Source organism: Phalangium opilio, unplaced genomic scaffold, assembly GCF_054372755.1.
Source record: "Phalangium opilio isolate 3A_F unplaced genomic scaffold, DU_Popi_V2 ptg000200l_1, whole genome shotgun sequence".
Taxonomy (NCBI): Eukaryota; Metazoa; Arthropoda; class Arachnida; order Opiliones; family Phalangiidae; genus Phalangium; species Phalangium opilio.
Genome location: NW_028324213.1, coordinates 818,651 through 838,603, shown reverse-complemented (window position 1 = coordinate 838,603; position 19,953 = coordinate 818,651). Strand labels below are relative to the sequence as shown.

Sequence of the window (19,953 nt, the reverse complement as noted above, 5' to 3'; positions counted from 1 at the left end):
ATGGATAACGCGTTTGCCTACGGAGCGGAAGATTCCAGGTTCGATTCCGTACAAGCTCAGTATTAACATTTAAAGATGATTATTAGAATATAACAGAAGGGAAATTTATAATATTGCAATGCTTCAATAGCATTTAGATTAACCTCCAACGGGCTTGTGGCGCACTGGATAACGCGTCTGCCTACGGAGCGGAAGATTCCAGGTTCGAGTCCGTACAAGCTCAGTATTAACATTTAAAGATGATTATTAGAATATAACAGAAGGGAGGTTTATAATATTACAATGCTTCAATAGCATTTAGATTAACCTCCAACGGGCTTGTGGCGCAATGGATAACGCGTTTGCCTACGGAGCAGAAGATTCCAGGTTCGAGTCCGTACAAGCTCAGTATTAACATTTAAAGATGATTATTAGAATATAACAGAAGAAAGGTTTATAATATTGCAATGCTTCAATAGCATTTAGATTAACCTCCAACGGGCTTGTGGCGCACTGGATAACGCGTCTGCCTACGGAGCGGAAGATTCCAGGTTCGAGTCCGTACAAGCTCAGTATTAACATTTAAAGATGATTATCAGAATATAACAGAAGGGAAATTTATAATATTGCAATGCTTCAACAGCATTTAGGTTAACCTCCAACGGGCTTGTGGCGCAATGGATAACGCGTTTGCCTACGGAGCGGAAGATTCCAGGTTCGATTCCGTACAAGCTCAGTATTAACATTTAAAGATGATTATTAGAATATAACAGAAGAAAGGTTTATAATATTGCAATGCTTCAATAGCATTTAGATTAACCTCCAACGGGCTTGTGGCGCAATGGATAACGCGTTTGCCTTCGAATCAGAAGATTCCAGGTTCGAGTCATGGCAAGCTCGGTATTAACATTTAAAGATGATTATCAGAATATAACAGAAGGGAAATTTATAATATTGCAATGCTTCAATAGCATTTAGATTAACCTCCAACGGGCTTGTGGCGCACTGGATAACGCGTCTGCCTACGGAGCGGAAGATTCCAGGTTCGAGTCCGTACAAGCTCAGCATTAACATTTAAAGATGATTATTAGAATATAACAGAAGGGAGGTTTATAATATTACAATGCTTCAATAGCATTTAGATAAACCTCCAACGGGCTTGTGGCGCAATGGATAACGCGTCTGCCTACGGAGCAGAAGATTTAAGGTTCGAGTCCTGGCAAGCTCGGTATTAACATTTAAAGATGATTATTGGAATGTTGCGGAAGGGAAATTTTTAATATTGCAATGATTCAATAGCATTTAGATTAACCTCCAACGGGCTTGTGGCGCAATGGATAACGCGTCTGCCTACGGAGCAGAAGATTTAAGGTTCGAGTCCTGGCAAGCTCGGTATTAACATTTAAAGATGATTATTAGAATGTAACGGAAGGGAAATTTATAATATTGCAATGCTTAAATAGCATTTGGGTTACCCTCCAACGGGCTTGTGGCGCAATGGATAACGCGTCTGCCTACGGAGCAGAAGGTTCCAGGTTCGAGTCCTGGCAAAGCTCGGTATCAACATTCAAAGATGATTATTAGAATATAACGGCAGGGAAATTTATAATATTGCAATGCTTCAATAGCATTTAGATTAACCTGCAACGGGCTTGTGGCGCAATGGATAACGCGTCTGCCTTCGAAGCAGAAGATTCCAGGTTCGAGTCCTGGCAAGCTCGGAATTAACATTTAAAGATGATTATTAGAATATAACGGAAGGGAAATTTAAAATATTAAAATGCTTCAATAGCATTTAGATAAACCTCCAACGGGCTTGTGGCGCATTGGATAACGCGTCTGCCTACGGAGCAAAAGATTCTAGGTTCGAGTCATGGCAAGCTCGGTGTTTATTTTAATTAAAGATCTTTTATGCGTCATAAAAATGCATAAATACAATGTTTGGAAACGTTTTTGATAGAACGAAGCAAGGGCTTGTGGCGTAATGGATAACGCGTCCGCCTTCGAAGCAAAAGATTCCAGATTCGAGTCCCGGCAAGCTCAGTATTAACATTTAAAGATGATTTTTAGAATATAACGGAAGGAAAATTAATAATATTGCAATGCTTCAATAGCATTTAAATAAGCCTCCAACGGGCTTGTGGCGCAATGGATAACGCGTCTGCCTTCGAAGCAGAAGGTTCCAGGTTCGAGTCCTGGCAAAGCTCGGTATCAACATTCAAAGATGATTATTAGAATATAACGGAAGGGAAATTTAAAATATTAAAATGCTTCAATAGCATTTAGATAAACCTCCAACGGGCTTGTGGCGCATTGGATAACGCGTCTGCCTATGGAGCAAAAGATTCTAGGTTCGAGTCATGGCAAGCTCGGTGTTTATTTTAATTAAAGATCTTTTATGCGTCATAAAAATGCATAAATACAATGTTTGGAAACGTTTTTGATAGAACGAAGCAAGGGCTTGTGGCGTAATGGATAACGCGTCTGCCTTCGAAGCAAAAGATTCCAGATTCGAGTCCCGGCAAGCTCGGTATTAACATTTAAAGATGATTTTTAGAATATAACGGAAGGAAAATTAATAATATTGCAATGCTTCAATAGCATTTAAATAAGCCTCCAACGGGCTTGTGGCGCAATGGATAACGCGTCTGCCTACGGAGCAAAAGATTCTAGGTTCGAGTCCTGGCAAGCTCGGTATTAACATTTAAAGATGATTATTGGAATGTAACGGAAGGGAAATTTATAATATTGCAATGCTTAAATAGCATTTGGATTAACCTCAAACGGGTTTGTGGCGCAATGGATAACGCGTCTGCCTGCGGAGCAAAAGATTCTAGGTTCGAGTCATGGCAAGCTCGGTGTTTATTTTAATTAAAGATCTTTTATGCGTCATAAAAATGCATAAATACAATGTTTGGAAAAGTTTTTGATAGAACGAAGCAAGGGCTTGTGGCGTAATGGATAACGCGTCTGCCTTCGAAGCAAAAGATTCCAGATTCGAGTCCCGGCAAGCTCGGTATTAACATTTAAAGATGATTTTTAGAATATAACGGAAGGAAAATTAATAATATTGCAATGCTTCAATAGCATTTAAATAAGCCTCCAACGGGCTTGTGGCGCAATGGATAACGCGTCTGCCTACGGAGCAAAAGATTCTAGGTTCGAGTCCTGGCAAGCTCGGTATTAACATTTAAAGATGATTATTGGAATGTAACGGAAGGGAAATTTATAATATTGCAATGCTTAAATAGCATTTGGATTAACCTCAAACGGGTTTGTGGCGCAATGGATAACGCGTCTGCCTGCGGAGCAAAAGATTCTAGGTTCGAGTCATGGCAAGCTCGGTGTTTATTTTAATTAAAGATCTTTTATGCGTCATAAAAATGCATAAATACAAAGTTTGGAAAAGTTTTTGATAGAACGAAGCAAGGGCTTGTGGCGTAATGGATAACGCGTCTGCCTTCGAAGCAAAAGATTCCAGATTCGAGTCCCGGCAAGCTCGGTATTAACATTTAAAGATGATTTTTAGAATATAACGGAAGGAAAATTAATAATATTGCAATGCTTCAATAGCATTTAAATAAGCCTCCAACGGGCTTGTGGCGCAATGGATAACGCGTCTGCCTACGGAGCAAAAGATTCTAGGTTCGAGTCCTGGCAAGCTCGGTATTAACATTTAAAGATGATTATTGGAATGTAACGGTAGGGAAATTTATAATATTGCAATGCTTCAATAGCATTTAGATTAACCTGCAACGGGCTTGTGGCGCAATGGATAACGCGTCTGCCTTCGAAGCAGAAGATTCCAGGTTCGAGTCCTGGCAAGCTCGGAATTAACATTTAAAGATGATTATTAGAATATAACGGAAGGGAAATTTAAAATATTAAAATGCTTCAATAGCATTTAGATAAACCTCCAACGGGCTTGTGGCGCATTGGATAACGCGTCTGCCTACGGAGCAAAAGATTCTAGGTTCGAGTCATGGCAAGCTCGGTGTTTATTTTAATTAAAGATCTTTTATGCGTCATAAAAATGCATAAATACAATGTTTGGAAACGTTTTTGATAGAACGAAGCAAGGGCTTTTGGCGTAATGGATAACGCGTCTGCCTTCGAAGCAAAAGATTCCAGATTCGAGTCCCGGCAAGCTCGGTATTAACATTTAAAGATGATTTTTAGAATATAACGGAAGGAAAATTAATAATATTGCAATGCTTCAATAGCATTTAAATAAGCCTCCAACGGGCTTGTGGCGCAATGGATAACGCGTCTGCCTACGGAGCAAAAGATTCTAGGTTCGAGTCCTGGCAAGCTCGGTATTAACATTTAAAGATGATTATTGGAATGTAACGGTAGGGAAATTTATAATATTGCAATGCTTCAATAGCATTTAGATTAACCTCAAACGGGCTTGTGGCGCAATGGATAACGCGTCTGCCTACGGAGCAGAAGATTCCAGGTTCGAGTCCTGGCAAGCTCGGTGTTTATTTTAATTAAAGATCTTTTATGCGTCATAAAAATGCATAAATACAATGTTTGGAAACGTTTTTGATAGAACGAAGCAAGGGCTTGTGGCGTAATGGATAACGCGTCTGCCTTCGAAGCAAAAGATTCCAGATTCGAGTCCCGGCAAGCTCGGTATTAACATTTAAAGATGATTTTTAGAATATAACGGAAGGAAAATTAATAATATTGCAATGCTTCAATAGCATTTAAATAAGCCTCCAACGGGCTTGTGGCGCAATGGATAACGCGTCTGCCTATGGAGCAAAAGATTCTAGGTTCGAGTCATGGCAAGCTCGGTGTTTATTTTAATTAAAGATCTTTTATGCGTCATAAAAATGCATAAATACAATGTTTGGAAACGTTTTTGATAGAACGAAGCAAGGGCTTTTGGCGTAATGGATAACGCGTCTGCCTTCGAAGCAAAAGATTCCAGATTCGAGTCCCGGCAAGCTCGGTATTAACATTTAAAGATGATTTTTAGAATATAACGGAAGGAAAATTAATAATATTGCAATGCTTCAATAGCATTTAAATAAGCCTCCAACGGGCTTGTGGCGCAATGGATAACGCGTCTGCCTACGGAGCAAAAGATTCTAGGTTCGAGTCCTGGCAAGCTCGGTATTAACATTTAAAGATGATTATTGGAATGTAACGGAAGGGAAATTTATAATATTGCAATGCTTAAATAGCATTTGGATTAACCTCAAACGGGTTTGTGGCGCAATGGATAACGCGTCTGCCTGCGGAGCAAAAGATTCTAGGTTCGAGTCCTGGCAAGCTCGGTATTAACATTTAAAGATGATTATTGGAATGTAACGGAAGGGAAATTTATAATATTGCAATGCTTAAATAGCATTTGGATTAACCTCAAACGGGTTTGTGGCGCAATGGATAACGCGTCTGCCTGCGGAGCAAAAGATTCTAGGTTCGAGTCATGGCAAGCTCGGTGTTTATTTTAATTAAAGATCTTTTATGCGTCATAAAAATGCATAAATACAATGTTTGGAAAAGTTTTTGATAGAACGAAGCAAGGGCTTGTGGCGTAATGGATAACGCGTCTGCCTTCGAAGCAAAAGATTCCAGGTTCGAGTCCCGGCAAGCTCGGTATTAACATTTAAAGATGATTTTTAGAATATAAAGATTTGTCCACATTGAACTCGCGCTCGCGTGTTCGCGCCTTCGTCTATTCGCATCTTCGCAACAGATCACGAAAAACATTTGCACTTGTGTTCTGATACACGCAAAAATGTTGCTATTCCCATTCTGAGAGCCAATAAAGTTTGAGCAATCATTGCGCCATCTGCCCTCTCCATCGACGTTGTCCAAAGAGAAAAACGAAACTGATCGCCCCAGCCTTTCTCTCGCCTGTGATTGGTGCTTTTCTCGCGAAGGCGCAAAATTCTTGGCCTAGTCGCAAGAAATTTGTATCTTCGCGAGGTGAGGACGCAAAGTAGCGAAAACAAAATGTGGACAGTAGCGCGATCTTGCAAACATCAAAGCGAAGATGCGAACTCGCAAGATGTGTCAGTCTGGACAGGACTTATCGGAAGGAAAATTTATAATATTGCAATGCTTCAATAGCATTTAAATAAACCTCCAACGGGCTTGTGGCGCAATGGATAACGCGTCTGCCTACGGAGCAAAAGATTCTAGGTTCGTGTCCTGGCAAGCTCGGTGTTTATTTTAATTAAAGATCTTTTATGCGTCATAAAAATGCATAAATACAATGTTTGGAAAAGTTTTTGATAGAACGAAGCAAGGGCTTGTGGCGTAATGGATAACGCGTCTGCCTTCGAATCAGAAGATTCCAGGTTCGAGTCATGGCAAGCTCGGTATTAACATTTAAAGATGATTATCAGAATATAACAGAAGGGAAATTTATAATATTGCAATGCTTCAATAGCATTTAGATTAACTTCCAACGGGCTTGTGGTGCAATGGATAACGCGTCTGCCTACGGAGCAAAAGATTCTAGGTTCGAGTCCTGGCAAGCTCGGTGTTTATTTTAATTAAAGATCTTTTATGCGTCATAAAAATGCATAAATACAATGTTTGGAAAAGTTTTTGATAGACCGAAGCAAGGGCTTGTGGCGTAATGGATAACGCGTCTGCCTTCGAAGCAGAAGATTCCAGGTTCGAGCCCTGGCAAGCTCGGTATTAACATTTAAAGATGATTATTTGAATGTAACGGAAGGGAAATTTATAATATTGCAATGCTTCAATAGCATTTAGATTAACCTGCAACGGGCTTGTGGCGCAATGGATAACGCGTCTGCCTACGGAGCAGAAGATTCCAGGTTCGAGTCCTGGTAAGCTCGATATTAACATTTAAAGATGATTATTAGAATATAACGGAAGGGAAATTTATAATATTGCAATGCTTCAATAGCATTTAGATTAACTTCCAACGGGCTTGTGGCGCAATGGATAACGCGTCTGCCTACGGAGCAAAAGATTCTAGGTTCGAGTCATGGCAAGCTCGGTGTTTATTTTAATTAAAGATCTTTTATGCGTCATAAAAATGCATAAATACAATGTTTGAAAAAGTTTTTGATAGAACGAAGCAAGGGCTTGTGGCGTAATGGATAACGCGTCTGCCTTCGAAGCAAAAGATTCCAGGTTCGAGTCCCGGCATGCTCGGTATTAACATTTAAAGATGATTTTTAGAATATAAAGATTTGTCCACATTGAACTCGCGCTCGCGTGTTCGCGCCTTCGTCTATTCGCATCTTCGCAACAGATCACGAAAAACATTTGCACTTGTGTTCTGATACACGCAAAAATGTTGCTATTCCCATTCTGAGAGCCAATAAAGTTTGAGCAATCATTGCGCCATCTGCCCTCTCCATCGACGTTGTCCAAATAGAAAAACGAAACTAATCGCCCCAGCCTTCCTCTCGCCTGCGATTGGTGCTTTTCTCGCGAAGGCGCAAAATTCTTGGCCTAGTCGCAAGAAATTTGTATCTTCGCGAGGTGAGGACGCAAAGTAGCGAAAACAAAATGTGGACAGTAGCGCGATCTTGCAAACATCAAAGCGAAGATGCGAACTCGCAAGATGTGTCAGTCTGGACAGGACTTATCGGAAGGAAAATTTATAATATTGCAATGCTTCAATAGCATTTAAATAAACCTCCAACGGGCTTGTGGCGCAATGGATAACGCGTCTGCCTACGGAGCAAAAGATTCTAGGTTCGGGTCCTGGCAAGCTCGGTGTTTATTTAATTAAAGATCTTTTATGCGTCATAAAAATGCATAAATACAATGTTTGGAAACGTTTTTGATAGAACGAAGCAAGGGCTTGTGGCGTAATGGATAACGCGTCTGCCTTCGAAGCAAAAGATTCCAGATTCGAGTCCCGGCAAGCTCGGTATTAACATTTAAAGATGATTTTTAGAATATAACGGAAGGAAAATTAATAATATTGCAATCCTTCAATAGCATTTAAATAAGCCTCCAACGGGCTTGTGGCGCAATGGATAACGCGTCTGCCTTCGAAGCAGAAGGTTCCAGGTTCGAGTCCTGGCAAAGCTCGGTATCAACATTCAAAGATGATTATTAGGATATAACGGAAGGGAAATTTAAAATATTAAAATACTTCAATAGCATTTAGATAAACCTCCAACGGGCTTGTGGCGCATTGGATAACGCGTCTGCCTATGGAGCAAAAGATTCTAGGTTCGAGTCATGGCAAGCTCGGTGTTTATTTTAATTAAAGATCTTTTATGCGTCATAAAAATGCATAAATACAATGTTTGGAAACGTTTTTGATAGAACGAAGCAAGGGCTTGTGGCGTAATGGATAACGCGTCTGCCTTCGAAGCAAAAGATTCCAGATCCGAGTCCCGGCAAGCTCGGTATTAACATTTAAAGATGATTTTTAGAATATAACGGAAGGAAAATTAATAATATTGCAATGCTTCAATAGCATTTAAATAAGCCTCCAACGGGCTTGTGGCGCAATGGATAACGCGTCTGCCTACGGAGCAAAAGATTCTAGGTTCGAGTCCTGGCAAGCTCGGTATTAACATTTAAAGATGATTATTGGAATGTAACGGAAGGGAAATTTATAATATTGCAATGCTTAAATAGCATTTGGATTAACCTCAAACGGGTTTGTGGCGCAATGGATAACGCGTCTGCCTGCGGAGCAAAAGATTCTAGGTTCGAGTCATGGCAAGCTCGGTGTTTATTTTAATTAAAGATCTTTTATGCGTCATAAAAATGCATAAATACAATGTTTGGAAAAGTTTTTGATAGAACGAAGCAAGGGCTTGTGGCGTAATGGATAACGCGTCTGCCTTCGAAGCAAAAGATTCCAGATTCGAGTCCCGGCAAGCTCGGTATTAACATTTAAAGATGATTTTTAGAATATAACGGAAGGAAAATTAATAATATTGCAATGCTTCAATAGCATTTAAATAAGCCTCCAACGGGCTTGTGGCGCAATGGATAACGCGTCTGCCTACGGAGCAAAAGATTCTAGGTTCGAGTCCTGGCAAGCTCGGTATTAACATTTAAAGATGATTATTGGAATGTAACGGTAGGGAAATTTATAATATTGCAATGCTTCAATAGCATTTAGATTAACCTGCAACGGGCTTGTGGCGCAATGGATAACGCGTCTGCCTTCGAAGCAGAAGATTCCAGGTTCGAGTCCTGGCAAGCTCGGAATTAACATTTAAAGATGATTATTAGAATATAACGGAAGGGAAATTTAAAATATTAAAATGCTTCAATAGCATTTAGATAAACCTCCAACGGGCTTGTGGCGCATTGGATAACGCGTCTGCCTACGGAGCAAAAGATTCTAGGTTCGAGTCATGGCAAGCTCGGTGTTTATTTTAATTAAAGATCTTTTATGCGTCATAAAAATGCATAAATACAATGTTTGGAAACGTTTTTGATAGAACGAAGCAAGGGCTTGTGGCGTAATGGATAACGCGTCTGCCTTCGAAGCAAAAGATTCCAGATTCGAGTCCCGGCAAGCTCGGTATTAACATTTAAAGATGATTTTTAGAATATAACGGAAGGAAAATTAATAATATTGCAATCCTTCAATAGCATTTAAATAAGCCTCCAACGGGCTTGTGGCGCAATGGATAACGCGTCTGCCTTCGAAGCAGAAGGTTCCAGGTTCGAGTCCTGGCAAAGCTCGGTATCAACATTCAAAGATGATTATTAGGATATAACGGAAGGGAAATTTAAAATATTAAAATACTTCAATAGCATTTAGATAAACCTCCAACGGGCTTGTGGCGCATTGGATAACGCGTCTGCCTATGGAGCAAAAGATTCTAGGTTCGAGTCATGGCAAGCTCGGTGTTTATTTTAATTAAAGATCTTTTATGCGTCATAAAAATGCATAAATACAATGTTTGGAAACGTTTTTGATAGAACGAAGCAAGGGCTTGTGGCGTAATGGATAACGCGTCTGCCTTCGAAGCAAAAGATTCCAGATCCGAGTCCCGGCAAGCTCGGTATTAACATTTAAAGATGATTTTTAGAATATAACGGAAGGAAAATTAATAATATTGCAATGCTTCAATAGCATTTAAATAAGCCTCCAACGGGCTTGTGGCGCAATGGATAACGCGTCTGCCTACGGAGCAAAAGATTCTAGGTTCGAGTCCTGGCAAGCTCGGTATTAACATTTAAAGATGATTATTGGAATGTAACGGAAGGGAAATTTATAATATTGCAATGCTTAAATAGCATTTGGATTAACCTCAAACGGGTTTGTGGCGCAATGGATAACGCGTCTGCCTGCGGAGCAAAAGATTCTAGGTTCGAGTCATGGCAAGCTCGGTGTTTATTTTAATTAAAGATCTTTTATGCGTCATAAAAATGCATAAATACAATGTTTGGAAAATTTTTTGATAGAACGAAGCAAGGGCTTGTGGCGTAATGGATAACGCGTCTGCCTTCGAAGCAAAAGATTCCAGATTCGAGTCCCGGCAAGCTCGGTATTAACATTTAAAGATGATTTTTAGAATATAACGGAAGGAAAATTAATAATATTGCAATGCTTCAATAGCATTTAAATAAGCCTCCAACGGGCTTGTGGCGCAATGGATAACGCGTCTGCCTACGGAGCAAAAGATTCTAGGTTCGAGTCCTGGCAAGCTCGGTATTAACATTTAAAGATGATTATTGGAATGTAACGGTAGGGAAATTTATAATATTGCAATGCTTCAATAGCATTTAGATTAACCTGCAACGGGCTTGTGGCGCAATGGATAACGCGTCTGCCTTCGAAGCAGAAGATTCCAGGTTCGAGTCCTGGCAAGCTCGGAATTAACATTTAAAGATGATTATTAGAATATAACGGAAGGGAAATTTAAAATATTAAAATGCTTCAATAGCATTTAGATAAACCTCCAACGGGCTTGTGGCGCATTGGATAACGCGTCTGCCTACGGAGCAAAAGATTCTAGGTTCGAGTCATGGCAAGCTCGGTGTTTATTTTAATTAAAGATCTTTTATGCGTCATAAAAATGCATAAATACAATGTTTGGAAACGTTTTTGATAGAACGAAGCAAGGGCTTGTGGCGTAATGGATAACGCGTCTGCCTTCGAAGCAAAAGATTCCAGATTCGAGTCCCGGCAAGCTCGGTATTAACATTTAAAGATGATTTTTAGAATATAACGGAAGGAAAATTAATAATATTGCAATCCTTCAATAGCATTTAAATAAGCCTCCAACGGGCTTGTGGCGCAATGGATAACGCGTCTGCCTTCGAAGCAGAAGGTTCCAGGTTCGAGTCCTGGCAAAGCTCGGTATCAACATTCAAAGATGATTATTAGGATATAACGGAAGGGAAATTTAAAATATTAAAATACTTCAATAGCATTTAGATAAACCTCCAACGGGCTTGTGGCGCATTGGATAACGCGTCTGCCTATGGAGCAAAAGATTCTAGGTTCGAGTCATGGCAAGCTCGGTGTTTATTTTAATTAAAGATCTTTTATGCGTCATAAAAATGCATAAATACAATGTTTGGAAACGTTTTTGATAGAACGAAGCAAGGGCTTGTGGCGTAATGGATAACGCGTCTGCCTTCGAAGCAAAAGATTCCAGATCCGAGTCCCGGCAAGCTCGGTATTAACATTTAAAGATGATTTTTAGAATATAACGGAAGGAAAATTAATAATATTGCAATCCTTCAATAGCATTTAAATAAGCCTCCAACGGGCTTGTGGCGCAATGGATAACGCGTCTGCCTTCGAAGCAGAAGGTTCCAGGTTCGAGTCCTGGCAAAGCTCGGTATCAACATTCAAAGATGATTATTAGGATATAACGGAAGGGAAATTTAAAATATTAAAATACTTCAATAGCATTTAGATAAACCTCCAACGGGCTTGTGGCGCATTGGATAACGCGTCTGCCTATGGAGCAAAAGATTCTAGGTTCGAGTCATGGCAAGCTCGGTGTTTATTTTAATTAAAGATCTTTTATGCGTCATAAAAATGCATAAATACAATGTTTGGAAACGTTTTTGATAGAACGAAGCAAGGGCTTGTGGCGTAATGGATAACGCGTCTGCCTTCGAAGCAAAAGATTCCAGATCCGAGTCCCGGCAAGCTCGGTATTAACATTTAAAGATGATTTTTAGAATATAACGGAAGGAAAATTAATAATATTGCAATGCTTCAATAGCATTTAAATAAGCCTCCAACGGGCTTGTGGCGCAATGGATAACGCGTCTGCCTACGGAGCAAAAGATTCTAGGTTCGAGTCCTGGCAAGCTCGGTATTAACATTTAAAGATGATTATTGGAATGTAACGGAAGGGAAATTTATAATATTGCAATGCTTAAATAGCATTTGGATTAACCTCAAACGGGTTTGTGGCGCAATGGATAACGCGTCTGCCTGCGGAGCAAAAGATTCTAGGTTCGAGTCATGGCAAGCTCGGTGTTTATTTTAATTAAAGATCTTTTATGCGTCATAAAAATGCATAAATACAATGTTTGGAAAAGTTTTTGATAGAACGAAGCAAGGGCTTGTGGCGTAATGGATAACGCGTCTGCCTTCGAAGCAAAAGATTCCAGATTCGAGTCCCGGCAAGCTCGGTATTAACATTTAAAGATGATTTTTAGAATATAACGGAAGGAAAATTAATAATATTGCAATGCTTCAATAGCATTTAAATAAGCCTCCAACGGGCTTGTGGCGCAATGGATAACGCGTCTGCCTACGGAGCAAAAGATTCTAGGTTCGAGTCCTGGCAAGCTCGGTATTAACATTTAAAGATGATTATTGGAATGTAACGGTAGGGAAATTTATAATATTGCAATGCTTCAATAGCATTTAGATTAACCTCAAACGGGCTTGTGGCGCAATGGATAACGCGTCTGCCTACGGAGCAGAAGATTCCAGGTTCGAGTCCTGGCAAGCTCGGTGTTTATTTTAATTAAAGATCTTTTATGCGTCATAAAAATGCATAAATACAATGTTTGGAAACGTTTTTGATAGAACGAAGCAAGGGCTTGTGGCGTAATGGATAACGCGTCTGCCTTCGAAGCAAAAGATTCCAGATTCGAGTCCCGGCAAGCTCGGTATTAACATTTAAAGATGATTTTTAGAATATAACGGAAGGAAAATTAATAATATTGCAATGCTTCAATAGCATTTAAATAAGCCTCCAACGGGCTTGTGGCGCAATGGATAACGCGTCTGCCTATGGAGCAAAAGATTCTAGGTTCGAGTCATGGCAAGCTCGGTGTTTATTTTAATTAAAGATCTTTTATGCGTCATAAAAATGCATAAATACAATGTTTGGAAACGTTTTTGATAGAACGAAGCAAGGGCTTTTGGCGTAATGGATAACGCGTCTGCCTTCGAAGCAAAAGATTCCAGATTCGAGTCCCGGCAAGCTCGGTATTAACATTTAAAGATGATTTTTAGAATATAACGGAAGGAAAATTAATAATATTGCAATGCTTCAATAGCATTTAAATAAGCCTCCAACGGGCTTGTGGCGCAATGGATAACGCGTCTGCCTACGGAGCAAAAGATTCTAGGTTCGAGTCCTGGCAAGCTCGGTATTAACATTTAAAGATGATTATTGGAATGTAACGGTAGGGAAATTTATAATATTGCAATGCTTCAATAGCATTTAGATTAACCTCAAACGGGCTTGTGGCGCAATGGATAACGCGTCTGCCTACGGAGCAGAAGATTCCAGGTTCGAGTCCTGGCAAGCTCGGTGTTTATTTTAATTAAAGATCTTTTATGCGTCATAAAAATGCATAAATACAATGTTTGGAAACGTTTTTGATAGAACGAAGCAAGGGCTTGTGGCGTAATGGATAACGCGTCTGCCTTCGAAGCAAAAGATTCCAGATTCGAGTCCCGGCAAGCTCGGTATTAACATTTAAAGATGATTTTTAGAATATAACGGAAGGAAAATTAATAATATTGCAATGCTTCAATAGCATTTAAATAAGCCTCCAACGGGCTTGTGGCGCAATGGATAACGCGTCTGCCTATGGAGCAAAAGATTCTAGGTTCGAGTCATGGCAAGCTCGGTGTTTATTTTAATTAAAGATCTTTTATGCGTCATAAAAATGCATAAATACAATGTTTGGAAACGTTTTTGATAGAACGAAGCAAGGGCTTTTGGCGTAATGGATAACGCGTCTGCCTTCGAAGCAAAAGATTCCAGATTCGAGTCCCGGCAAGCTCGGTATTAACATTTAAAGATGATTTTTAGAATATAACGGAAGGAAAATTAATAATATTGCAATGCTTCAATAGCATTTAAATAAGCCTCCAACGGGCTTGTGGCGCAATGGATAACGCGTCTGCCTACGGAGCAAAAGATTCTAGGTTCGAGTCCTGGCAAGCTCGGTATTAACATTTAAAGATGATTATTGGAATGTAACGGAAGGGAAATTTATAATATTGCAATGCTTAAATAGCATTTGGATTAACCTCAAACGGGTTTGTGGCGCAATGGATAACGCGTCTGCCTGCGGAGCAAAAGATTCAAGGTTCGAGTCATGGCAAGCTCGGTGTTTATTTTAATTAAAGATCTTTTATGCGTCATAAAAATGCATAAATACAATGTTTGGAAAAGTTTTTGATAGAACGAAGCAAGGGCTTGTGGCGTAATGGATAACGCGTCTGCCTTCGAAGCAAAAGATTCCAGATTCGAGTCCCGGCAAGCTCGGTATTAACATTTAAAGATGATTTTTAGAATATAACGGAAGGAAAATTAATAATATTGCAATGCTTCAATAGCATTTAAATAAGCCTCCAACGGGCTTGTGGCGCAATGGATAACGCGTCTGCCTACGGAGCAAAAGATTCTAGGTTCGAGTCCTGGCAAGCTCGGTATTAACATTTAAAGATGATTATTGGAATGTAACGGTAGGGAAATTTATAATATTGCAATGCTTCAATAGCATTTAGATTAACCTCAAACGGGCTTGTGGCGCAATGGATAACGCGTCTGCCTACGGAGCAGAAGATTCCAGGTTCGAGTCCTGGCAAGCTCGGAATTAACATTTAAAGATGACAATTAGAATATAACGGAAGGGAAATTTAAAATATTAAAATGCTTCAATAGCATTTAGATAAACCTCCAACGGGCTTGTGGCGCATTGGATAACGCGTCTGCCTACGGAGCAAAAGATTCTAGGATCGAGTCATGGCAAGCTCGGTGTTTATTTTAATTAAAGATCTTTTATGCGTCATAAAAATGCATAAATACAATGTTTGGAAACGTTTTTGATAGAACGAAGCAAGGGCTTTTGGCGTAATGGATAACGCGTCTGCCTTCGAAGCAAAAGATTCCAGATTCGAGTCCCGGCAAGCTCGGTATTAACATTTAAAGATGATTTTTAGAATATAACGGAAGGAAAATTAATAATATTGCAATGCTTCAATAGCATTTAAATAAGCCTCCAACGGGCTTGTGGCGCAATGGATAACGCGTCTGCCTACGGAGCAAAAGATTCTAGGTTCGAGTCCTGGCAAGCTCGGTATTAACATTTAAAGATGATTATTGGAATGTAACGGAAGGGAAATTTATAATATTGCAATGCTTAAATAGCATTTGGATTAACCTCAAACGGGTTTGTGGCGCAATGGATAACGCGTCTGCCTGCGGAGCAAAAGATTCAAGGTTCGAGTCATGGCAAGCTCGGTGTTTATTTTAATTAAAGATCTTTTATGCGTCATAAAAATGCATAAATACAATGTTTGGAAAAGTTTTTGATAGAACGAAGCAAGGGCTTGTGGCGTAATGGATAACGCGTCTGCCTTCGAAGCAAAAGATTCCAGATTCGAGTCCCGGCAAGCTCGGTATTAACATTTAAAGATGATTTTTAGAATATAACGGAAGGAAAATTAATAATATTGCAATGCTTCAATAGCATTTAAATAAGCCTCCAACGGGCTTGTGGCGCAATGGATAACGCGTCTGCCTACGGAGCAAAAGATTCTAGGTTCGAGTCCTGGCAAGCTAGGTATTAACATTTAAAGATGATTATTGGAATGTAACGGTAGGGAAATTTATAATATTGCAATGCTTCAATAGCATTTAGATTAACCTCAAACGGGCTTGTGGCACAATGGATAACGCGTCTGCCTACGGAGCAGAAGATTCCAGGTTCGAGTCCTGGCAAGCTCGGAATTAACATTTAAAGATGACAATTAGAATATAACGGAAGGGAAATTTAAAATATTAAAATGCTTCAATAGCATTTAGATAAACCTCCAACGGGCTTGTGGCGCATTGGATAACGCGTCTGCCTACGGAGCAAAAGATTCTAGGATCGAGTCATGGCAAGCTCGGTGTTTATTTTAATTAAAGATCTTTTATGCGTCATAAAAATGCATAAATACAATGTTTGGAAACGTTTTTGATAGAACGAAGCAAGGGCTTGTGGCGTAATGGATAACGCGTCTGCCTTCGAAGCAAAAGATTCCAGATTCGAGTCCCGGCAAGCTCGGTATTAACATTTAAAGATGATTTTTAGAATATAACGGAAGGAAAATTAATAATATTGCAATGCTTCAATAGCATTTAAATAAGCCTCCAACGGGCTTGTGGCGCAATGGATAACGCGTCTGCCTACGGAGCAAAAGATTCTAGGTTCGAGTCCTGGCAAGCTCGGTATTAACATTTAAAGATGATTATTGGAATGTAACGGAAGGGAAATTTATAATATTGCAATGCTTAAATAGCATTTGGATTAACCTCAAACGGGTTTGTGGCGCAATGGATAACGCGTCTGCCTGCGGAGCAAAAGATTCTAGGTTCGAGTCATGGCAAGCCCGGTGTTTATTTTAATTAAAGATCTTTTATGCGTCATAAAACTGCATAAATACAATGTTTGGAAAAGTTTTTGATAGAACGAAGCAAGGGCTTGTGGCGTAATGGATAACGCGTCTGCCTTCGAAGCAGAAGATTCCAGGTTCGAGTTCTGGGAAGCTCGGTATTAACATTTAAAGATGATTATTAGAATATAACGGAAGGGAAATTTATAATATTGCAATGCTTTAATAGCATTTAAATAAGCCTCCAACGGGCTTGTGGCGCAATGGATAACGCGTCTGCCTACGGAGCAAAAGATTCTAGGTTCGAGTCCTGGCAAGCTCGGTATTAACATTTAAAGATGATTATTGGAATGTAACGGAAGGGAAATTTATAATATTGCAATGCTTAAATAGCATTTGGATTAACCTCAAACGGGTTTGTGGCGCAATGGATAACGCGTCTGCCTGCGGAGCAAAAGATTCTAGGTTCGAGTCATGGCAAGCTCGGTGTTTATTTTAATTAAAGATCTTTTATGCGTCATAAAAATGCATAAATACAATGTTTGGAAACGTTTTTGATAGAACGAAGCAAGGGCTTGTGGCGTAATGGATAACGCGTCTGCCTTCGAAGCAAAAGATTCCAGATTCGAGTCCCGGCAAGCTCGGTATTAACATTTAAAGATGATTTTTAGAATATAACGGAAGGAAAATTAATAATATTGCAATGCTTCAATAGCATTTAAATAAGCCTCCAACGGGCTTGTGGCGCAATGGATAACGCGTCTGCCTATGGAGCAAAAGATTCTAGGTTCGAGTCATGGCAAGCTCGGTGTTTATTTTAATTAAAGATCTTTTATGCGTCATAAAAATGCATAAATACAATGTTTGGAAACGTTTTTGATAGAACGAAGCAAGGGCTTGTGGCGTAATGGATAACGCGTCTGCCTTCGAAGCAAAAGATTCCAGATTCGAGTCCCGGCAAGCTCGGTATTAACATTTAAAGATGATTTTTAGAATATAACGGAAGGAAAATTAATAATATTGCAATGCTTCAATAGCATTTAAATAAGCCTCCAACGGGCTTGTGGCGCAATGGATAACGCGTCTGCCTACGGAGCAAAAGATTCTAGGTTCGAGTCCTGGCAAGCTCGGTATTAACATTTAAAGATGATTATTGGAATGTAACGGAAGGGAAATTTATAATATTGCAATGCTTAAATAGCATTTGGATTAACCTCAAACGGGTTTGTGGCGCAATGGATAACGCGTCTGCCTACGGAGCAAAAGATTCTAGGATCGAGTCATGGCAAGCTCGGTGTTTATTTTAATTAAAGATCTTTTATGCGTCATAAAAATGCATAAATACAATGTTTGGAAACGTTTTTGATAGAACGAAGCAAGGGCTTGTGGCGTAATGGATAACGCGTCTGCCTTCGAAGCAGAAGATTCCAGGTTCGAGTTCTGGGAAGCTCGGTATTAACATTTAAAGATGATTATTAGAATATAACGGAAGGGAAATTTATAATATTGCAATGCTTTAATAGCATTTAAATAAGCCTCCAACGGGCTTGTGGCGCAATGGATAACGCGTCTGCCTACGGAGCAAAAGATTCTAGGTTCGAGTCCTGGCAAGCTCGGTATTAACATTTAAAGATGATTATTGGAATGTAACGGAAGGGAAATTTATAATATTGCAATGCTTAAATAGCATTTGGATTAACCTCAAACGGGTTTGTGGCGCAATGGATAACGCGTCTGCCTGCGGAGCAAAAGATTCTAGGTTCGAGTCATGGCAAGCTCGGTGTTTATTTTAATTAAAGATCTTTTATGCGTCATAAAAATGCATAAATACAATGTTTGGAAACGTTTTTGATAGAACGAAGCAAGGGCTTGTGGCGTAATGGATAACGCGTCTGCCTTCGAAGCAAAAGATTCCAGATTCGAGTCCCGGCAAGCTCGGTATTAACATTTAAAGATGATTTTTAGAATATAACGGAAGGAAAATTAATAATATTGCAATGCTTCAATAGCATTTAAATAAGCCTCCAACGGGCTTGTGGCGCAATGGATAACGCGTCTGCCTATGGAGCAAAAGATTCTAGGTTCGAGTCATGGCAAGCTCGGTGTTTATTTTAATTAAAGATCTTTTATGCGTCATAAAAATGCATAAATACAATGTTTGGAAACGTTTTTGATAGAACGAAGCAAGGGCTTGTGGCGTAATGGATAACGCGTCTGCCTTCGAAGCAAAAGATTCCAGATTCGAGTCCCGGCAAGCTCGGTATTAACATTTAAAGATGATTTTTAGAATATAACGGAAGGAAAATTAATAATATTGCAATGCTTCAATAGCATTTAAATAAGCCTCCAACGGGCTTGTGGCGCAATGGATAACGCGTCTGCCTACGGAGCAAAAGATTCTAGGTTCGAGTCCTGGCAAGCTCGGTATTAACATTTAAAGATGATTATTGGAATGTAACGGAAGGGAAATTTATAATATTGCAATGCTTAAATAGCATTTGGATTAACCTCAAACGGGTTTGTGGCGCAATGGATAACGCGTCTGCCTACGGAGCAAAAGATTCTAGGATCGAGTCATGGCAAGCTCGGTGTTTATTTTAATTAAAGATCTTTTATGCGTCATAAAAATGCATAAATACAATGTTTGGAAACGTTTTTGATAGAACGAAGCAAGGGCTTGTGGCGTAATGGATAACGCGTCTGCCTTCGAAGCAGAAGATTCCAGGTTCGAGTTCTGGGAAGCTCGGTATTAACATTTAAAGATGATTATTAGAATATAACGGAAGGGAAATTTATAATATTGCAATGCTTTAATAGCATTTAAATAAGCCTCCAACGGGCTTGTGGCGCAATGGATAACGCGTCTGCCTACGGAGCAAAAGATTCTAGGTTCGAGTCCTGGCAAGCTCGGTATTAACATTTAAAGATGATTATTGGAATGTAACGGAAGGGAAATTTATAATATTGCAATGCTTAAATAGCATTTGGATTAACCTCAAACGGGTTTGTGGCGCAATGGATAACGCGTCTGCCTGCGGAGCAAAAGATTCTAGGTTCGAGTCATGGCAAGCTCGGTGTTTATTTTAATTAAAGATCTTTTATGCGTCATAAAAATGCATAAATACAATGTTTGGAAACGTTTTTGATAGAACGAAGCAAGGGCTTGTGGCGTAATGGAT

General features: G+C 39.6%; 43 non-coding genes across 43 annotated transcripts; all 43 read left to right on the top strand.

The window, feature by feature from the left end:
* Positions 1 to 1,462: 1,462 nt before the first annotated feature.
* TRNAR-ACG (transfer RNA arginine (anticodon ACG)) lies at positions 1,463 to 1,536 on the top strand. Its single transcript has one exon. It is a non-coding gene; the product is annotated as a tRNA-Arg (tRNA).
* Positions 1,537 to 1,627: 91 nt separating this feature from the next.
* TRNAR-UCG (transfer RNA arginine (anticodon UCG)) lies at positions 1,628 to 1,700 on the top strand. Its single transcript has one exon. It is a non-coding gene; the product is annotated as a tRNA-Arg (tRNA).
* Positions 1,701 to 2,113: 413 nt separating this feature from the next.
* On the top strand, positions 2,114 to 2,187 carry TRNAR-UCG (transfer RNA arginine (anticodon UCG)). Its single transcript has one exon. It is a non-coding gene; the product is annotated as a tRNA-Arg (tRNA).
* A 413-nt stretch (positions 2,188 to 2,600) lies between these two features.
* TRNAR-ACG (transfer RNA arginine (anticodon ACG)) lies at positions 2,601 to 2,673 on the top strand. The gene has a single exon. It is a non-coding gene; the product is annotated as a tRNA-Arg (tRNA).
* A 413-nt stretch (positions 2,674 to 3,086) lies between these two features.
* TRNAR-ACG (transfer RNA arginine (anticodon ACG)) lies at positions 3,087 to 3,159 on the top strand. Its single transcript has one exon. It is a non-coding gene; the product is annotated as a tRNA-Arg (tRNA).
* Positions 3,160 to 3,572: 413 nt separating this feature from the next.
* TRNAR-ACG (transfer RNA arginine (anticodon ACG)) lies at positions 3,573 to 3,645 on the top strand. The gene has a single exon. It is a non-coding gene; the product is annotated as a tRNA-Arg (tRNA).
* Positions 3,646 to 3,736: 91 nt separating this feature from the next.
* TRNAR-UCG (transfer RNA arginine (anticodon UCG)) lies at positions 3,737 to 3,809 on the top strand. Its single transcript has one exon. It is a non-coding gene; the product is annotated as a tRNA-Arg (tRNA).
* Positions 3,810 to 4,222: 413 nt separating this feature from the next.
* TRNAR-ACG (transfer RNA arginine (anticodon ACG)) lies at positions 4,223 to 4,295 on the top strand. Its single transcript has one exon. It is a non-coding gene; the product is annotated as a tRNA-Arg (tRNA).
* Positions 4,296 to 4,386: 91 nt separating this feature from the next.
* TRNAR-ACG (transfer RNA arginine (anticodon ACG)) lies at positions 4,387 to 4,459 on the top strand. The gene has a single exon. It is a non-coding gene; the product is annotated as a tRNA-Arg (tRNA).
* Positions 4,460 to 5,030: 571 nt separating this feature from the next.
* On the top strand, positions 5,031 to 5,103 carry TRNAR-ACG (transfer RNA arginine (anticodon ACG)). The gene has a single exon. It is a non-coding gene; the product is annotated as a tRNA-Arg (tRNA).
* Positions 5,104 to 5,194: 91 nt separating this feature from the next.
* TRNAR-GCG (transfer RNA arginine (anticodon GCG)) lies at positions 5,195 to 5,267 on the top strand. Its single transcript has one exon. It is a non-coding gene; the product is annotated as a tRNA-Arg (tRNA).
* A 249-nt stretch (positions 5,268 to 5,516) lies between these two features.
* Positions 5,517 to 5,589, top strand: TRNAR-UCG (transfer RNA arginine (anticodon UCG)). The gene has a single exon. It is a non-coding gene; the product is annotated as a tRNA-Arg (tRNA).
* A 977-nt stretch (positions 5,590 to 6,566) lies between these two features.
* TRNAR-UCG (transfer RNA arginine (anticodon UCG)) lies at positions 6,567 to 6,639 on the top strand. Its single transcript has one exon. It is a non-coding gene; the product is annotated as a tRNA-Arg (tRNA).
* A 91-nt stretch (positions 6,640 to 6,730) lies between these two features.
* Positions 6,731 to 6,803, top strand: TRNAR-ACG (transfer RNA arginine (anticodon ACG)). Its single transcript has one exon. It is a non-coding gene; the product is annotated as a tRNA-Arg (tRNA).
* Positions 6,804 to 7,943: 1,140 nt separating this feature from the next.
* On the top strand, positions 7,944 to 8,017 carry TRNAR-UCG (transfer RNA arginine (anticodon UCG)). The gene has a single exon. It is a non-coding gene; the product is annotated as a tRNA-Arg (tRNA).
* Positions 8,018 to 8,430: 413 nt separating this feature from the next.
* On the top strand, positions 8,431 to 8,503 carry TRNAR-ACG (transfer RNA arginine (anticodon ACG)). Its single transcript has one exon. It is a non-coding gene; the product is annotated as a tRNA-Arg (tRNA).
* A 413-nt stretch (positions 8,504 to 8,916) lies between these two features.
* Positions 8,917 to 8,989, top strand: TRNAR-ACG (transfer RNA arginine (anticodon ACG)). The gene has a single exon. It is a non-coding gene; the product is annotated as a tRNA-Arg (tRNA).
* A 91-nt stretch (positions 8,990 to 9,080) lies between these two features.
* Positions 9,081 to 9,153, top strand: TRNAR-UCG (transfer RNA arginine (anticodon UCG)). The gene has a single exon. It is a non-coding gene; the product is annotated as a tRNA-Arg (tRNA).
* Positions 9,154 to 9,566: 413 nt separating this feature from the next.
* On the top strand, positions 9,567 to 9,640 carry TRNAR-UCG (transfer RNA arginine (anticodon UCG)). Its single transcript has one exon. It is a non-coding gene; the product is annotated as a tRNA-Arg (tRNA).
* A 413-nt stretch (positions 9,641 to 10,053) lies between these two features.
* TRNAR-ACG (transfer RNA arginine (anticodon ACG)) lies at positions 10,054 to 10,126 on the top strand. The gene has a single exon. It is a non-coding gene; the product is annotated as a tRNA-Arg (tRNA).
* A 413-nt stretch (positions 10,127 to 10,539) lies between these two features.
* TRNAR-ACG (transfer RNA arginine (anticodon ACG)) lies at positions 10,540 to 10,612 on the top strand. The gene has a single exon. It is a non-coding gene; the product is annotated as a tRNA-Arg (tRNA).
* Positions 10,613 to 10,703: 91 nt separating this feature from the next.
* On the top strand, positions 10,704 to 10,776 carry TRNAR-UCG (transfer RNA arginine (anticodon UCG)). Its single transcript has one exon. It is a non-coding gene; the product is annotated as a tRNA-Arg (tRNA).
* A 413-nt stretch (positions 10,777 to 11,189) lies between these two features.
* Positions 11,190 to 11,263, top strand: TRNAR-UCG (transfer RNA arginine (anticodon UCG)). The gene has a single exon. It is a non-coding gene; the product is annotated as a tRNA-Arg (tRNA).
* A 413-nt stretch (positions 11,264 to 11,676) lies between these two features.
* On the top strand, positions 11,677 to 11,750 carry TRNAR-UCG (transfer RNA arginine (anticodon UCG)). The gene has a single exon. It is a non-coding gene; the product is annotated as a tRNA-Arg (tRNA).
* Positions 11,751 to 12,163: 413 nt separating this feature from the next.
* TRNAR-ACG (transfer RNA arginine (anticodon ACG)) lies at positions 12,164 to 12,236 on the top strand. The gene has a single exon. It is a non-coding gene; the product is annotated as a tRNA-Arg (tRNA).
* Positions 12,237 to 12,649: 413 nt separating this feature from the next.
* Positions 12,650 to 12,722, top strand: TRNAR-ACG (transfer RNA arginine (anticodon ACG)). The gene has a single exon. It is a non-coding gene; the product is annotated as a tRNA-Arg (tRNA).
* Positions 12,723 to 12,813: 91 nt separating this feature from the next.
* Positions 12,814 to 12,886, top strand: TRNAR-ACG (transfer RNA arginine (anticodon ACG)). Its single transcript has one exon. It is a non-coding gene; the product is annotated as a tRNA-Arg (tRNA).
* Positions 12,887 to 13,457: 571 nt separating this feature from the next.
* On the top strand, positions 13,458 to 13,530 carry TRNAR-ACG (transfer RNA arginine (anticodon ACG)). The gene has a single exon. It is a non-coding gene; the product is annotated as a tRNA-Arg (tRNA).
* Positions 13,531 to 13,621: 91 nt separating this feature from the next.
* TRNAR-ACG (transfer RNA arginine (anticodon ACG)) lies at positions 13,622 to 13,694 on the top strand. The gene has a single exon. It is a non-coding gene; the product is annotated as a tRNA-Arg (tRNA).
* A 571-nt stretch (positions 13,695 to 14,265) lies between these two features.
* On the top strand, positions 14,266 to 14,338 carry TRNAR-ACG (transfer RNA arginine (anticodon ACG)). Its single transcript has one exon. It is a non-coding gene; the product is annotated as a tRNA-Arg (tRNA).
* A 413-nt stretch (positions 14,339 to 14,751) lies between these two features.
* TRNAR-ACG (transfer RNA arginine (anticodon ACG)) lies at positions 14,752 to 14,824 on the top strand. Its single transcript has one exon. It is a non-coding gene; the product is annotated as a tRNA-Arg (tRNA).
* Positions 14,825 to 14,915: 91 nt separating this feature from the next.
* Positions 14,916 to 14,988, top strand: TRNAR-ACG (transfer RNA arginine (anticodon ACG)). Its single transcript has one exon. It is a non-coding gene; the product is annotated as a tRNA-Arg (tRNA).
* A 413-nt stretch (positions 14,989 to 15,401) lies between these two features.
* Positions 15,402 to 15,474, top strand: TRNAR-ACG (transfer RNA arginine (anticodon ACG)). The gene has a single exon. It is a non-coding gene; the product is annotated as a tRNA-Arg (tRNA).
* Positions 15,475 to 16,051: 577 nt separating this feature from the next.
* Positions 16,052 to 16,124, top strand: TRNAR-ACG (transfer RNA arginine (anticodon ACG)). Its single transcript has one exon. It is a non-coding gene; the product is annotated as a tRNA-Arg (tRNA).
* Positions 16,125 to 16,537: 413 nt separating this feature from the next.
* On the top strand, positions 16,538 to 16,610 carry TRNAR-ACG (transfer RNA arginine (anticodon ACG)). The gene has a single exon. It is a non-coding gene; the product is annotated as a tRNA-Arg (tRNA).
* Positions 16,611 to 16,859: 249 nt separating this feature from the next.
* On the top strand, positions 16,860 to 16,932 carry TRNAR-UCG (transfer RNA arginine (anticodon UCG)). The gene has a single exon. It is a non-coding gene; the product is annotated as a tRNA-Arg (tRNA).
* A 91-nt stretch (positions 16,933 to 17,023) lies between these two features.
* Positions 17,024 to 17,096, top strand: TRNAR-ACG (transfer RNA arginine (anticodon ACG)). Its single transcript has one exon. It is a non-coding gene; the product is annotated as a tRNA-Arg (tRNA).
* Positions 17,097 to 17,831: 735 nt separating this feature from the next.
* Positions 17,832 to 17,904, top strand: TRNAR-ACG (transfer RNA arginine (anticodon ACG)). The gene has a single exon. It is a non-coding gene; the product is annotated as a tRNA-Arg (tRNA).
* Positions 17,905 to 18,153: 249 nt separating this feature from the next.
* Positions 18,154 to 18,226, top strand: TRNAR-UCG (transfer RNA arginine (anticodon UCG)). Its single transcript has one exon. It is a non-coding gene; the product is annotated as a tRNA-Arg (tRNA).
* Positions 18,227 to 18,317: 91 nt separating this feature from the next.
* Positions 18,318 to 18,390, top strand: TRNAR-ACG (transfer RNA arginine (anticodon ACG)). The gene has a single exon. It is a non-coding gene; the product is annotated as a tRNA-Arg (tRNA).
* A 735-nt stretch (positions 18,391 to 19,125) lies between these two features.
* TRNAR-ACG (transfer RNA arginine (anticodon ACG)) lies at positions 19,126 to 19,198 on the top strand. Its single transcript has one exon. It is a non-coding gene; the product is annotated as a tRNA-Arg (tRNA).
* A 249-nt stretch (positions 19,199 to 19,447) lies between these two features.
* Positions 19,448 to 19,520, top strand: TRNAR-UCG (transfer RNA arginine (anticodon UCG)). The gene has a single exon. It is a non-coding gene; the product is annotated as a tRNA-Arg (tRNA).
* A 91-nt stretch (positions 19,521 to 19,611) lies between these two features.
* Positions 19,612 to 19,684, top strand: TRNAR-ACG (transfer RNA arginine (anticodon ACG)). Its single transcript has one exon. It is a non-coding gene; the product is annotated as a tRNA-Arg (tRNA).
* Positions 19,685 to 19,953: the final 269 nt, after the last annotated feature.